Genomic DNA, 14,191 nt, shown 5'->3' on the forward strand with positions numbered 1-14,191 from the left:
CCTCCAGTCCTCCTGCGGATCGACTTCACCAGATTAATTCTCCGAGCTAGGGCAACGGCTTACGGTCCAACTCTTGATTTGGCTTCCGATCTTCAGAAGTTAAGGGTTGTTGTTCTACAGAGTGCCCTCCTTTCTGGACTTAGGATATTGTATCCAGTTAAGCACACATTTTGATTTGACATTTTCAAGGTAGCTCTTTTTGTTCTTTGATCTGTTTATTATATTTACATCTGGTGCCCTACTGTCTATTTTATCAACAAAATAAATAGCTTGGCTTTCTACATATATCTGCAAGTTATATCGTCTAGATATTGTTTAGGTTCTCATTAGCCTTTTCTATACAATAAATTGGATTGAAGAAATTTTAGTCTGTAAGTTTTTGATCAACTTAATGGCCTACATGCTGAATGCCTAAATGTCACAATAAATCAATTTAACTTTTGAGCCACAACAAGATAAAAGCAAACAATTAAGAGGGAAACATATCACTTGTAATTCAGGAGGATTTGCAAGTCTTCATGATACCACTTAATAAGAATATTGTCAAACTTATTTAATTAAATGCATTGGTTTGGAGAAAGCAGCAACACATATGCAATTAATGTGTAGCAGAAATTTAGATTTAATGTTGTAATAGATTTTCAGTTGATAGAGTTAAACTCTAGATTCAGTAATAAGATAGTAGAACTTTTTATACTTAGTTCTACTTTGGATCTAAAAGATAATTTTAAAAGGTTCGACATTGATAAGATTTGTATTCTCATTGAGAAGTATTATATTGAGGACTTCACTATCCAGGAAATGCATAATTTGTGACTCTTAGCTGCAAATAAGATTTTGCCATGATATCATGATTAATGTAATTTTTAAATTAAGATGAATTTATTAATTTTTTCCCTAATGCCTAGTATGAATTTTGTAGTAAGATCATCATAAATATTTGATGATGCTTGTGTAAGTTTCTGGTTTCAAGATAATTCACTCACTCATTATCAACTTTAGTTATTTAAGATGTTCTCTTTGCATGAGTAAGACTTCTCAAACTATCTTACTATGCATTCAAGTAAATTTGTATAATTTTTCTATGTTGCTAATGTAAAATCATGTTCCATACTCTTGATTATGAGTATTTTTTATGCATTTCTTTGGTATGTTGTAATTTTTTTGTTGTAAGAGAGTATGCGAGAGAAATCCTTTCTTTGAGATGGAGATCTTGGATGACAAGTTATTACATGCAACACTATTTTAATAACCATACATTCTACAAGATCCAATCTCAATCAATTATTTATAATTCAAACCAACAGATTGTAGCTGATCTAAGTTCTTTTACTGGGACTGCTCTTTCATTTTCTTTGACTCCGTTCAATGCAACCATTGACCTCATATCATTCAACAACATTCTATATGGAATTTATCCACCATTATTTGGTGTACTTATTGTTTACTCTCTTGGCAGTACAACTTTTAAGTGTTCTTGGTAAGGTAATTAAATTTTCTCGGTTGCTTCCTATGTTTGCTTTGACACTTTGCACTTTTATTGTATACACTATGTTCTCCTAACACACACTGCCATTTCTACTTAGGGCATAGTCACTTTGAATTTCATACAAGAGAAGAAAGAAGCAGATTTCCAATATGGACTCATGAGAGTTCGTGAAAATACTGAGTCAATTGCCTTTTATGGAGGTGAGGAAAATGAAATATGATTTCTACTGCAACGTTTTAAAAGTGCTTTTGAGAATTTAACTATAGGTTTCTCTATGCTTCTCGTGTATAGGTTTCTCTATATATTAACAGAAACTCCAAGTTTGTTTATGTCAAGAGTATTAGAGAATTATTAGAGGTCATTCTGCTAGGTGTCTCAAATGTTAAAGGCTTCAGCTCTTATTGTTATTTTTGATTAAATTTTTCTAGCCGGGGTTGAATTAAATTCCTGGCTCCGCCATTGTGATGGCGGGCCCAGGTGCTCTGCCTTCAGCGGATTAGTCTTCGAAATCGGTGGGTGAAATTTCCATGTTTGCTATGATTAGCTACTCTCGTTTCATAGTAGAAATCCATTCGCAGACCCCTGAAATTTGTGACAGCCGAGTACAACGGGAGCTTGCCAAGCTTGGTCTACCATCCTTATTCCTGGACCAAGGTAACTTCTTCTTCTTGATCAGTAATTGAGGAAGCAATATGATAGATGCTTTTGTTCTGTCTGCGTGAAAACATTTGTGCAGGTAGCCAACATTATCTTTGTAGATTCCCCGTTGGGTTCTGGATTCTCATACTCAAGAAAATATGAAGGGTATGATGTCAACGATACTATTTGGTCAGAATAGGCTTCTAAGTTTCTTTTACAGGTGGGAAAGATCATATATATTCCTGATGTAATTACTGTAAGTGCCTTAAAGATGTAATATTTCACTTTTGCAGTGGCTTGTTGAGCACCCACAGTTCATCTCCAATCCCCTCTACATTGCTGGGGATTCATATGCTGGAAAAATTGTACCTATGGTGGCCAAAAGAATATTGGATGGTAACTCTACTTTTAATGTAAACTATTGATGAGGGTGTTAATTTACATGCCATTTTCATTTACTGTAATTCAGGTATTGATGAAGGGAAAGAACCATTACTTAACCTCCAGGTAAATTGCTTGAATTGATGGGCATGGGTTACTTGATTGGCAATCCATCCACGGGTGGAAAAGTCGATACCAATTCTAAAATACCTTATGCTCACAGCATGGGAATCATATCAGATGACTTCTTTAGGGTAATCTTAGTAGATCAACTAGGACGAATTTCTCAAAATGATCTTTGGTATCACTTCATGAATTGTTATTTAGTTATTATTTTTTTCCAATTAATTATATTTTGTTCTTTAAGATCATATAATTTATGTGTGTTCACAGTTCACAAAAGCGGAGTACTCTCAAGAAGAAATTGATGAAGTGCGCTCTGAGATAGCCGAATGCATACAAGATCATATCTATGAATAGGTATATACATGAGTTCATCTTATTGCATTTGACAATAATAATATTCAGTTAAATTGAATACATGCTGCTTATACTTGATTGCACTTGATTTGGAGATATCTGTCTCTAAGTCCATTTACCAAATCCAATCGGCATGACTAAACTGCACACTTGATGCACCAACATCAAATACAAACCAATAACTTAATCCTTTGTCAAATATAAAAAATGATTAACCTTAATCTTTTGTCAAATATTTATACTGTATTTTGGTTTACATAACAAACTTTCTGGGGTTCTCAATTTTATAATGTAGATGTCTTTGTTTAGAAGGGTAATAATCTTGTTACTGCAGCAAGTATAAGCAGTTGAACCCATAGTAGTTGAACCCAATTTTATAATGTAGATGTCTCCAAAAATTTCAATTTTTAGTTGCTGGCGGATTATCTCGCTAACAAAGCAGTTGACCCCATAGTAGATGGAGTTTCGCTAGACTTCAAATTGGATAGAATTTTTTTTGGTATATGCAAAGTTGATAGGTTTGGTTTACCATACTTAAGAGTTACTTGTAAAGCCATATAGCTGGTCTTTTAAAACATACTACTCTGAGTTTTTGTAAAACTGTAATAAGGTCAGGTGTGAAATTTCCAAGAGATCCATTTTTTATGCCATTTACTCCTGGGAAATAAATTAACTTGCAATCATATGCTATTTACCTCAGGGAAAAGATAATGACCCGTTTCTGTGAAAGAAGAAGAAAAGAGAAGCTAGGAGGGAGGAGAAACCAGAAAAGGCTGCAGTTTAGAAGATGCACAGGCTGTTTAGAAGATGCAAAGGTAAAGAAGACGTGCTCCAACAAAACATGATATTTTGGACTATATGTGTGATATATATAAACTTTTGGCTGTGTAAACTTTTGTGATGTTTGAATGTTGATGTTTGGTACTTTAATGAAATTTGCATTGTAAATATTGATTATGTAGGTTTTTTATCAATGAAATTTGCACTGGATGTTTTTTATAAACCATTGAGTAGGAAAAGATTAATAAGTTTTTTATTTATTGTCAAAATGTTGTATATTGTACCCAAAGACATCAGTTTAAATATGTCAAACTGTTGTCAATGGCGTTAAAAGACAATAGTGACAAACTGATGTTATTTAACATCGTTGCCTAAAAAGACAACGGTTTTTAACCGTTGTCAAACCGATGTCATTGGCTAAAAAGACAACGCTTTTTAGCCGTTGTCGTAGACAGTTCAAAACTGTTGTTGAAGAGCCTAGGCATATGCTCAAAGACAACGGTGAAAAACTGTTGTCTTTGTAGGAAAAGACAACAGTTTTTCACCGTTGTTAAAATGTTGTCTTTGCCTTCACACACAACGGTTAAAAACTGTTGTCGTTTGCCACCCCTTTTAACAACACAGCCTTTAACAACAGTTAAAAATGGCCTACGACAACGGTGAAAAACCGTTGTTGTATGTCTTTTTTCTTGTAGTGCAAACTCAAAAGCTAACAGCACAGAGGATTATATCACATAAATGAATGAGGTATATCAAAAGCAGTGAAGGAATCGCTGATACAGTGAACAAATCAGAGTGTGTGGATCGGTCACCAGACCGATCACAGTGCCTTGGACCGATCAGGCAACAGCCTGATCGGTCTGAGGCCATTCTGATCGGTCGTAGGGACCGATCAGATTGAGTGTGGATCGGTCCACAGACCGATCCACCCCTTTCTCTCTTCTGCAGGCTCTTCTCCTGATCGGTCTCCCTGATCGATCAGATTGCACTCAGTGTGCTACTGAGTGTTTTCTGATCGGTCTGCAGACCGATCAGATTTCACTCAGTGTGCTACTGAGTGTCATCTGATCGGTCATCAGACCGATCCATGGAACTCAGTTTCACTGGATCGGTCTGCCGACCGATCCACTGATTCATGTGTCACTGGATCGGTCTACCGACCGATCCAATGTGCCATGGAATGTCCACTTAGGTCCCTCTCTGACCTAATCCGGAGAACGAGCTACCGTGCCCTCTCCGAGTCCATCAGGTCCAGAGAACGAGCTACCGAGCCCTCTCTGACCTAGTCAGGTCCAGAGAGCGAGCTACCTAGCCCTCTCTGACCTAGTCAGGAGAACGAGCTACCGAGCCCTCTCCGACTCCATCAGGTCCAGAGAACGAGCTACCGAGCCCTCTCTGACCTAGTCAGGTCCAGAGAGCGAGCTACCTAGCCCTCTCTGACCTAGTCAGGAGAACGAGCTACCGAGCCCTCTCCGACCTAGTCAGGTCCAGAGAACGAGCTACCGAGCCCTCTCTGACCTAGTCAGGTCCAGAGAGCGAGCTACCTAGCCCTCTCTGACCTAGTCAGGAGAACGAGCTACCGAGCCCTCTCCGACCTAGTCAGGTCCAGAGAACGAGCTACCGAGCCCTCTCTGACCTAGTCAGGTCCAGAGAGCGAGCTACCTAGCCCTCTCCGACCTAGTCAGGAGAACGAGCTACCGAGCCCTCTCCGACTTCGCGTGCCAAGTTTCCAACTTGGACTTTTTCCTTCCACCTGATCACCCTTGATCAGTTCAATTAACATCTGATACAAACTTAAATCAGTGTCAACATCAAAACAACAGCCAGGTCAGACTGTATCAACAATCTCCCCCTTTTTGTTGTTTGACAACACGATTTAAGTTTAGATCAGAGATATTCTTATTTTCATAATTTTAGGGGAATCAAGACCCTCCCCCTAAGGTGGATACACCACCAAGTCAATAACGGGAATCAAGATCCTTCCCGTTATCCTCTCCCCTAAAATCAAGCTTTCATACATTTCTAAACTTAGGTATCCTCTCCCCCTTTGTCAAACACCGAAAAGGTGCAAATGAGGTGACAAAAACTCAAAAGGCTCCCCCTTAACCCATACTGCCTTCTCTTAACTGACCTAGAGTTCCCTCTAAGGTCACAATATGACAATAAGAAAGACATAAGATACAATCAAATCATGGCATAGGAACAGCATATTAATATGAACTGAAGCATAAGTAAAAACAAGAAATGAACAAATGAATAGCAAAAATATAAGAGTAGCATCATATATGAGTAGCATAAGTATCAGGTCAGACAAAGATATCCATCAAATAGCATACAAAAATACAGACAGACAAGGTGACACACAGACTGTATCAATCAACGTCCTCAACATGAGGAGCATCATCATCATCTGCAGGAGGCTCGTAACCCTGAGGAGGTATGCTGGAGCCCGAAGGTGACCATAGTAACGCTGCGGAGGTGGGTAGTTGGCCATCCAGCCCAGAAGCAGCTGCTGCGTCACCAGCTGCTGACTGCGGAGATCATCATAGCGCTGGTCGATGCGTACGCGCAGTCCATGGAGCTCAGCTGCCAGTAGCTCATCGTGCCGATCGGAACGGCTCTCCAGCTCCGCAATCTGCCACCGCAGGTCAGGGTCGGCCTCACCAGCAACAGGAGGAGGAGGAGCAGCAGCCTGTCGAGGAAGTGCCCGTGGTAGCTCTCCCAGAACTCTCCCATCCTTCCACCGAACCGTCCCATTCTCCCCCAAGATACCGAACTTGGAAAATGCTCGTTTCCCAAGTCTGCAGTCATGTCTAACCATCTTCACTATCCTACCCTTAGACACATCTATCTGAACGGTCTCGAGCCAATCTGTAATTATATGCCCATAAGGCATATAAATGGTGGAGCTGCTAGGCTGAGAATAAGAGATGATCGAACAATAGATGCTCGCCATGATATCAAAATCAAGACGGCGACGCAAGCCATAGAGCATCAGGCAGTGGTATGATCGGATCTCTGCCAGAGGTTTGGATGTGATCGGAAGAAGACAATTGGTGACTATCTTAAACAGGATATAGTCAGGAGGAGATAGTCTCAGGGCCGCAAAAGTGGGAAACTCGACATCCAACTCATCCAGTCCATCTGGTCTAGGATGTCCAAAGAAATACTCATAAATGGTATCAGGTGACACATCAAGAGGAGGAGGTAGTGGGTCCGGTAAATCAGGATACAGAGAAAAAGGATCCCCTGAAGACTTCCGACAACCCAGATACTCAAAGAATCCTACAATGGAGAAATCAACAGTCCTCTTGGCAACTCTGGTCCTATAAGCACCAATACCGATCTGCTGAAGATTGTTGTAAAATTCCGAAACTAAGTCATAGTTGATATCCCTCTCTAAGTAGACTAAAGAATCAAGTTTATAGTAGGCTAGGGTCTCGGTTATAGTGGGACAAAACTCATCCATGAATTTTCGATCTACAGATCAACATGGAAGCAGCTTGAAAGTCCTCTGTTGAAAGGCCTGTTCAAATTGTTGGTTCGGGAACCTTGAAGAAGAGGATGGTTGAGGTCGGGAGGGTGCAAGGGACTTGGATTTCTCAGCTGGGGACTTAGAAGAACCCTCACCGGCTGCTTTCTTCCTAAATAGATAAAGATTTGGACACGGTCGGGGCAAATGGGAGTCCACGGGAGCCACACAGAGAGAACCGAGACAACACACATAGAGAAACTGTGAAAAGAAGCTAAAATGCTAAGAATGAACAAATCTCGGGAAGAAGGAGAGTTACCTGGGCGCCATTTGAGGTTTTCAGAGAGGATGAAGAGACGAGTCGGGACTGAGGAGGGGTTCGGCTAGGGTTTCGGCGTGAAATGAGAGAGCAAGGGATGGGGAGAAGTTAAAAGAGGGTCAGAAGATCAGAAGATCGGACGGCTGCCCGATCAGGAGAAATCCTGACCGATCAGGGAACGTCCTGATCGGTCAGGGAATTCCCGGATCGGTCGTTGAGACCGATCAGGGAGCCTCGCGTGCCATATCCTCCTGATCGGTCGTGGAGACCGATCAGGGAGCCTCCTGATCGGTCCCTGGACCGATCAGAGGTCGATCAGTAACTGAGCATACGCCCCTAATCGGTCGTAGAGACCGATCAGATATCATCCTGATCGGTCCCTGGACCGATCAGTGTCTGATAGTCAGCAATTTCAGTCTCTGAAATTCTTATCAAAAGCTCTGAAATTTTGGTTTAACAGCTTCCAAGTTCAGAACCTAGGATCCGGAGAGCCCACAGAATATATTCAGTGATACCAATGAATATTTTCTAATGATGAGCTCTAATGGTTTGGAATTATTTAGGGCTCGAAACTTTTTCAGACACATCATAACAGATGTGCTGAATAAGTTTACTTTGTTTGCTTGTTTGTTGAAACTATGATTTATAGTGAAACAAGTACTCAGGCTATCGGTTCAAAATATCTCCTTGTTATGAGTAGTTCCAAGTTTGTCAAAATAAATTTTTTTTTTTTCACCAACTTGTCCTAAATTCAAACAGGAAGGTATCAAGCAATGGTATCAATCAACACAACAAGGTTAGAGAATTTCTAGACATAGGTCCAACCAAGATTCCTTGGTTGGAATATATGAGTAAGATCTAGGAACCAATCACACATGAATTGTGTAAAGGTCTTCCCCATACTCAATCTATATCTCTTCAACCTAATTATTCAAGGGATGCATGATACATTTTGAATAATTTGGTTGATCCTAGCATCTCACCCCATTTCTAGTAAACAAAAATATTTTGTTAAACCTTATAGTTTGTGTGAGATGTTCCCAAGTAATCCAAATTATTTTCCCAATTTCTCTTGTCATTTCAATTGTCCTTAGTGATCATGATGTGGTCAAAAGGACTTATTGAGCCAAACACATCCCCAACTCCCTCCTTAAGTGACTAAATTCATTTTCCGGGAGGGGTTTGGTGAAAATGTCGGCTAGGTTTGACTTTGACTCAACATATGTGAGTGCAATGTCTCCCCTAGCTACGTGATCTCTAATGAAGTGATGACGCACTTCAATGTGTTTGGTCCTTGAGTGATGGACTGGATTTTTCGTTAGGTTTATTGTGCTAATGTTGTCACACAACACTTGCACTCCTTTATACGAGAGTCCATAATCTTCTAGAGTGTGAATCATCCACAACAATTGTGATACACTCTCTCCCATGGCAATGTATTTAGCCTCGGTCGTGGAGAGAGTAACACAATGTTGCTTCCGACTTGACCAACTGACCAATGATGAACCTAAAAATTGGCAACCCCCACTAGTACTTTTCCGATCCAATTTGCATCCAGCATAATCGGAATCGGTATAGCCTATCAAATCAAAAGACTCCGTACGAGGGTACCACAGTCCTACTCTCATTGTGCCTTTGAGATATCTCAGAATTCTCTTAACTGCAGTTAAATGAGATTCCTTGGCACAAACTTGATATCTAGCGCACATACCCACAGCAAAAAGTATGTCCGGTCGACTAGCTGTGAGATATAGAAGACTACCGATCATGCTTCTATATTGCGTTAGATCAACTGGTTTCCCACTCTCATCATTGTCAAGGCGAGTGCTTGTCGCCATTGGAGTGGTTACTTCCTTAGAGTCACTCATTTTGAATTTTTTGAGCATCTCTTGAGTGTATTTCATCTGATGGACATAAATTCCATCTCGAGTTTGTTTGATTTCAAGTCCAAGGAAGAATGTCAATTCTCCTACTAGACTCATCTCAAACTCACTTTCCATGTGAGAAATAAATTCATTCAAATAGCCCTTGTTATTTGATCCACAAATTATGTCATCGACATACACTTGGGCTACAAAAATGTTTTCACCATCTCTACGCAGAAATAGTGTTGGGTCTATTTGGCCTCTCACAAATCCCTTTTCTAGTAAATATGTTGACAACCTTTCGTACCAAGCTCGTGGTGCTTGCTTAAGCCCATAAAGTGCTTTCTTGAGCTTGTACACGTGGTTTGGAGTTTCGGTATTCACAAATCCCGGTGGTTGTTCAACATAGACTTCTTCTTTAATGAAACCATTTAAGAAGGCAGATTTAACATCCATTTGATAGAGCTTGAAACCTCTATGTGCAGCAAAAGCTAGCATCAAACGAATGGACTCTAATCGGGCCACGGGAGCATAAGTCTCATCATAATCGAGACCTTCGACTTGACTATAGCCCTTGGCTACAAGTCTTGCCTTGTTTCTTACAACTTCTCCCTTTTGATTTAACTTATTTTTGAAGACCCATTTAGTTCCAATAATGGTGGTCTTCTTAGGTCTAGGAACTAAGTCTCACACTTGGCTCCTTTCAAATTGACCTAACTCATCTTGCATAGCTATGATCCAATCAGGATCGCGCAATGCCTCATCAACTAATTTTGGTTCAATCTCTGAAATCAATGCGACTTCATTAGACTCATTTCTAAAGAATGACCTAGTCCTAACCCCTTGGTGGATGTCTCCCACAATTTGGTCTTGGGGATGACTAGTGGCTATCCTAGATTGTCTTGGTGTTGGTGGTGCCTCATGAATGGTCTCACTAGGCACAGGCAAGGACTCGATATCAGGCAAAGAGTCAGATTGAATTCTTTGTTGCCTTTGCTCATCACCATCAGAGTCAATTTCGACTCTTTCTATGTTTTGATCATTCAAACTTAGCCTTCTAAGTTCAAATTGAATTTCTCCTACATCCCTTGATTGATCATTTGAGTTAGGGATTTCTTCAAAAGCTACATCAGAGGACTCCTCAATCAATTTAGTCCTATTGTTGTAGACCCGATAGGCTTTGCTGGTGAGCGAGTACCCGACCAGTATCCCTTCATCAGCCTTGGCCGAAAATTTTCCAAGATGGTCCTTGGTGTTCAAAATAAACACCTTACAACCAAACACCCTAAGATGTTTAATTGTAGGTGGTTTCCCAAACCAAAGTTTATGGGGAGTCTTTCCTAAAAACCTATGTATCGCAAGCTGTATTCACAGCTTCAGCCCACAAGTAACTCGGTAGTGAGTACTCATTGAGCATGCTTCGTGCAGCCTCTTGTAAGATTCGGTTCTTTCTCTCCACAACCCCATTTTGCTGTGGGGTCCTTGGAGTTGAGAACTCATGTCTATACCCTTTTGCTTGACAAAATTCTAAAAACCTATGATTTTGAAATTCACCACCATGATCACTTCTAATGGTTTTAATTATTGTCGATTTTTCATTTTCAGTTCTTCTACAAAAGGAAATAAAAATATCTATGGTTTGATCCTTAGTTTTCAAAAAGAAAGTCCATGTATATCTAGTAAAATCATCAATAATTACTAAACAATATCTACTACCATTCAATGAAATAACATTGTTACAATCAAACAAATCCATATGTAATAAGTCTAAGGCAGTAGATGTACTCACAATGCTTTTACCTTTATGAGATGCTTTTGTTTGCTTACCCATTTGACATGCATCACATAGTTTGTTCTTTTGGTACTTGATGCTGGGTAAGTCTCGCACTAATCCTTGGTTGGCCAACTTCCGGATGTTCTTCATGTTTACATGTGCCAACCTTCTATGCCATAGCCAAGACTCTTCTTCTTTTGACATGAAACACTTAATCAAAGCATTAGTAGCACTTTTAAACGATACTTGATAAATATTATCAACCCTTGTGCCTACTAGTACCGTGTCAAGTGTGTCAATGTGTTTAACCAAACATTGACTTGAATGAAATTCAATTGTGTAACCCGTATCACACAATTGACTGACACTTAGGAGATTAAAAGTTATCCCCTTGACTAGAAGGACATTCTTGATATGGAGACATTCGGATATATGAATGTCTCCAACTCCTACAACCTTAAGGCTACCATTATTACCAAAAGACACATTACCTCTACTTTTGTTTTGAATGGTTGTAAACAGTGATCTGTCCCCAGTCATGTGCTTGGAGCATCCACTATCAACAAACCAAGTTGATAGATGCTCCCCCTCGACCAATGCCTACAAGACACGGAAGATAGAGGTTTTAGGTACCCAAATCTTGGGACCTAATGCTTCTACAACAAAAGACCTAGGAACCCATGCCTTGGTCATACCTTTCCTAGTTCCATGAGCCCTAGAAACATGTGATCTACTATTTTGAGTTCTAGACATTAGAGAAATGAAACTCGACTCCTTGGGTTGATACCCTAGCCCGACCTTGTTGTAGACTGCCCTTTGGGCATTTAGAATCATGTCTAGAGTCTTAGAGCTAGTTGAGAATTTCTCAAGCATTTTCTTGAGTTTCTCAACCTCACCCTTTAACGCCTTGTTCTCATCCTCAAGGACTTCTAGATGTAGGTCATCGACCTCATCTTCCCTAAGGGTCCTTAAGGTTTTTACTTCTTCTTTTAACACTTTATTTTCTATTTTTGACTTTTTAAGCAATGTAGATAAGTGAGTGATAGTCTTATAACACTTTTCTATATGAGAAGAGGTTACCTCTTCATCATCCGACGATGATGAAGCCGCGGTTGAAGCGTCGCTCGAATCTCCCTCACTTTCGGAGTCCGAAACCTCCCTTGCCATGAGTGCTAATTGTCGGGTGCTCTTTTCCATCTTCTCTTCTTCCTCCGATGAGCTTGATGAGGACTCATCCCAAGTGGCCTTGAGAGCCTTCTTCTTCTTGCCTCTTTCCTCCTTCTTTTTGGCTCGTTCCTCCTTCCTCTTTAACTTCGGACACTCGCTCCGAATGTGTCCTTTCTTGCTACACTCATAACATATAACATTAGATTTATCAAAATTTTGATCATTAGTTTTACCTTTTCCTTTGTATCTTCGGCTTCTTCTCATAATCCTTCTTACGAAGTTCGCCATCTCACTTGATGATGATCCACTTTCATCATCGGATTCGGAGGAAGAGGTGGATGAGGAAATCTCCTTTTCCTTCCTCTTTTCCTTCTTCCTTCTTCCATCCTTGCTCTTTGGTCTTGCAAATAAAGCAATACCCTTCTCTTTTTGACCTTTGTTAGCAAGCTCATGAAGTTCCATCTCACAGAAAAATTCATCTAGTTTAACAATGGAAAGATCCTTGGATACCTTGTAGGCATCTACCATAGATGACCACAAGGCATTCCTAGGAAAAGATTTAAGAGCGTACCTTACTAGATCGCGATTCTCCACTCGTTCGTCCACAGAGTGTAGACCGTTGATGATCTCCTTGAATCTCCCATGAAGCTCACTTACCGTTTCATTGTCCTTCATGGTTAGATTTTGGAGTTGATTCAAGAATAGGTCCCTCTTGGCAATCCGAGAATCTCGAGTTCCCTCTTGGAGCTCGATGAGTTTGTTCCATAGGCCTCTTGTACTCGAGAACGGACCTACCTTGACGAGTTGGTCCTTGGCGATTCCACATTGCAAGGTGACCATAGCCTTGGCATCGGCTTGTGCTTTGCAGAGTTGTTCGGTAGACCACCTTGACGAATCGAGTTCCTTACCTTCTTCATCCTTTGGTGGTGTGAAACCTTCCTTGACTGAGAACAACATGGCAATGTCGGTCTTGAGGTAATACTCCATGCGGCCCTTCCAATATTGAAAATCTGCTCCTTCGAAGTAGGGTGGTCGATTTTTGCTAAAGCCTTCCTTCATAGCCATCCTTGTTTGCTCTTTTGGGTGTTAATCCGAATCAAAGAGCCCCTTGCTCTGATACCACTTGTTGGGATCTTAGATGGCTAGAGGGGGGGTGAATAGCCCCTTTAAAAACTTAAACAAAACTTCTACACAGATAATTGTTAGCACAGCGGAATTAGACAACTAAAGGAAAGAAAAACACAAGCACACTAACACTAGGATTTACGAGGTTCGGGGATAACTTGCCCCTACTCCTCGGCGTGTCCGTAAGGTGGACGACTCCTTGATCTTCGGTAGATCGCACCCCGGATAACTTCCGGCTACAAATCCTCCTTCTCGGTGGAGTAACCTCCCCACAATGTCTCAAGAAATATCGAAGTTAAAGCACGAGACTTACAGAGGCTCGGTGGCAAAGGAGAATAAAAATGCTTACAACCACGCGAGGATCAGTAGCAGAACAGAGATCGCAGTTCACCCGAGAGCTCAAGAACTTCGCACAACAGCACAGACTTTTCTTTCAAGCTTTCTTGTTATCGTTCTATTCTCTCCTCTCGCTGTTTTTACCGCTTCTCAAACCTGATCTCTACTGTCACCGATCAAATCATCGCTGCAGCCAATCCTCTTCCTCCTTACCGGTTCTCCGAACTCACACCAATGATATCAAAGTCATCACCGGCGCTTCGAGCTCGAACCAATCCCGTGAGTCAAGCGATCGCATGACGGATCACAGATCCGTTGATGCCGAAATGCACCATGCTGAAACCAAAGAAAGACCATTTGTCGC

At 40.8% G+C, this 14,191-nt stretch overlaps 1 long non-coding RNA gene across 1 annotated transcript; it reads left to right on the forward strand.

Annotated features, from left to right (window-relative positions):
• Window positions 1-2,321: 2,321 nt before the first annotated feature.
• Window positions 2,322-2,632, forward strand: LOC121977625. Its single transcript, XR_006110977.1, has 3 exons — window positions 2,322-2,348; window positions 2,422-2,524; window positions 2,598-2,632. It is a non-coding gene; the product is annotated as an uncharacterized LOC121977625 (long non-coding RNA).
• The last annotated feature ends 11,559 nt before the right edge of the window (window positions 2,633-14,191 follow it).

The sequence above is a fragment of the Zingiber officinale genome, chromosome 4B (assembly GCF_018446385.1).
Source record: "Zingiber officinale cultivar Zhangliang chromosome 4B, Zo_v1.1, whole genome shotgun sequence".
Lineage (NCBI taxonomy): Eukaryota > Viridiplantae > Streptophyta > Magnoliopsida > Zingiberales > Zingiberaceae > Zingiber > Zingiber officinale.